Source organism: Stegastes partitus, unplaced genomic scaffold (assembly GCF_000690725.1).
Source record: "Stegastes partitus isolate 25-593 unplaced genomic scaffold, Stegastes_partitus-1.0.2 Scaffold2728, whole genome shotgun sequence".
NCBI lineage: Eukaryota > Metazoa > Chordata > Actinopteri > Pomacentridae > Stegastes > Stegastes partitus.
In genome coordinates this window covers 15,424-18,341 of record NW_007580459.1, presented here as the reverse complement: position 1 = coordinate 18,341, position 2,918 = coordinate 15,424, and positions in this window count along the sequence as shown.

Sequence of the window (2,918 nt, the reverse complement as noted above, 5' to 3'; positions counted from 1 at the left end):
GGACAATTTAGAATCACCAATTAACCTCAGCATGTTCTAGGACTGTGTGGGAGGAAGTCGGAGAACCCGGAGAGAACCCACGCTGCACGGGGAGAACATGCAAACTTCATGCAGAAAGATTCTGGTGCTCCCACCGGGACGCGAACCGGCGACCTTCTTGCTGCGAGGCAACAGTGCTACGAACTGCACCCCCTTGCAGCCCACAGCAGCATCCAAAAAGTAATAAATAAAAGTAATAAAATAAGTATATACACAAGATGACAAAAATATACAACTGAATGAAAAAATATATACAGTATTTACACTTAAAAAGAAACAGACTTGTTCAAATTTGCTGCAAAAGTAAATTTGACCATATGTTAATTTTGTCCGTTTGGTTAACGTCAGCCAGTGATGCTGATGTACAGTCGTATTACGGTTGGGAGGAATAGCGCTCCTCCTTGCAGGGACGATGTCGCAGTCTGCTGCTGAAGGAGGCATTCCAGGACAGAACCAGCCCTCCTGACCAGTGTGTTCAGTCTCTTTCTGTCCCTGTCTGTGCTCCCTCCTCCCCAGCAGACCACTGCATAGAAAAGAGCAGATGCCACCACAGTGTCACAGAATGTCCTGAACAGAGTCCTGCACATTCCAAAGGACCTCAGTCTCCTCAGCAGGTGGAGACGACTTTGGCCCTTTCTGTACAGGACCTCTGTATTATGTGACCAGTCCAGTTTGTTGTTGAGGTGAACACCCAGGTATCTATAGGTCTCCACCATCTCCATGTCCAGACCCTGGATGTTCACCTGTGCCGTCTGGGGTGTCTTCCTCCTACGGAAGTCAATGACCATCTCCTTCATCTTACTGGCATTGAGCTGGAGATGGTTCTGCTCACACTAGTTGACAAAGTCATAACAGTCTTGTACTCCCGGTCGTCCCCCTCAGATACACACCCGACAATGGCTGTATCGTCAGAGAACTTCTGGAGGTGACAGCTCCCAGAGCTGTAGTGGTAGTCTGAAGTGTACAGGGTGAAGAGAAAGGGGGAGAGCACTGTCCCCTGTGGGGCCCCTGTGCTGCAGACTACCACATCCGACACACAGTCCTGAAGCCTCATGAACTGTGGTCTGTTGGTGAGGTAATCGATGGTCCATGCAGCCAGGTGACAGTCTGTTTCTGCTCTTTCAAGCTTCACCCTGAGCAGTGAAGGCTGACCTGTGTTGAAAGCACTGGAGAAATCAAAGAACATGACTCTCACAGTGCTGTCGGTATTCTCCAGGTGAGTCAGGGATCTGTACAGTAGGTAGACCACTGCATCATCCACTCCAATGCCCGGTTGATATGCAAACTGCAGTGGATCCAGATGTGAGCTCACCAGGGGGTGAAGGTTCCTGAGGACGATCCTGTCCATGGTCTTCATTAGATGAGAAGTGAGGACCACAGGTCTGAGGTGGTTTGGCCCCCTGGGGTGCGCAGTCTTCAGGACAAGAACCACGCAGGAAGTCTTCCACAGTGATGGGACCCTCTCCAGACTCAGGCTCAGGTTGTAAATGTGCAGGAGCACATGACAGAGCTGGTCTGCACAGTCCTTCAGGAGTCTAGAGCTGATACCGTTGGGACCTGTGGCCTTTCTTGCCTTCGTCTTCTTCAGTTCACCTCTCACCTGGTCAGCTGTTATGGAGAGGACATGGGCGGTGCCAGAGTGGATGATGAGGATGGCAGAGAAGGCAGAGAGCTGAGGCGGTGTGAAAGGAGAGCTGGCTTTGATGAGTGGAGGGAGGAGTCTGTTGAAGAACAGATTCAGATCCTTTGCCCACTGCTGGTCTCCTGCTTCAGGTCCCCGCTGATGGCCTCTGCTGTGACCAGAGATGGTTTTGAGGCCTCTCCAGACCTCCCTTGCGTCGTTCCGTTGCAAGTAGTTTCCCATCTTGGTCTTATAGCAGGCTTTTTCTTCGCTGATCTTTCTCCTCAGCTCCTTCTGCACCCTCCTCAGTTCCTCTTTGTCCCCAGATCCAAAAACCCTCCTCTTCAGCAAGGCCTTCAGTTCTGGGGTCACTCAGGCAGAGGTGGGTAGTAACGAGTTACATTTACTCTGTTACATTTACTTAAGTAACTTTTTGGATAAATTGTACTTGTCAGAGTAGTTTTATTGCAACATACTTTTTACTTTTACTTGAGTATTTTTCTTACAAAATAACGCTACTTTTACTCCGTTATATTGATTTACATTCCGCTCACTACTTTTAGTTTTATGTATTTATTAGTGCTAGCGAGACCTATTTGTTTTGGTCTATCAGAGAGACTTCTGCCTCGGATGCTGTCACATGACTCCGTTTCACCAATCCAACATAACCACTAGTGACGTTTGACTCCATTTCACCAATCAAACGGAGCCATGTAGTCACATGACCGCTCACAAAATCTCCGCGGCTGTACTACGAAGCGAGACTAGTGGGTTAGCGAGGTATGTTGAGCTTAAAGCCAGAGTTTTCAGTACCACAAAGGTGGCTCTCTTTTTACCGGGCTGCATCTCCATGGTAACTGATGCTGTGGAGCTAACCTGGTCAGGAGCAGGTTATGTTCAGAGTTTCGGATTTAAATCGGCTGGAAAGAGCGTCTCCCTTTAACCAGATGGTTTCGTGACTATTATTTATGAGCGATACAGATTCTCAGCTGACGGGAATGTGTTTTATCTGTAAACATGCTGAGATGTGTGTTACTATTATCACTGAATGAAGCCGTGGAGTTACAGCATCACACAGTCGGTAGAGACGGAGACCAAGCGCTCCGCACAGGCAGTACTTGGCTGGTGATGCCAGTTTAGGTTGACGGTCACAGCTTTGTTGCCACCATCAGCGACAGTGGTGGCGGGGGGATGGGGGGTGGTGGTTTTGTTTGGCTCTGATTTTCTGTCAAGTCCGTTTACACTGCTGGTACTGCAG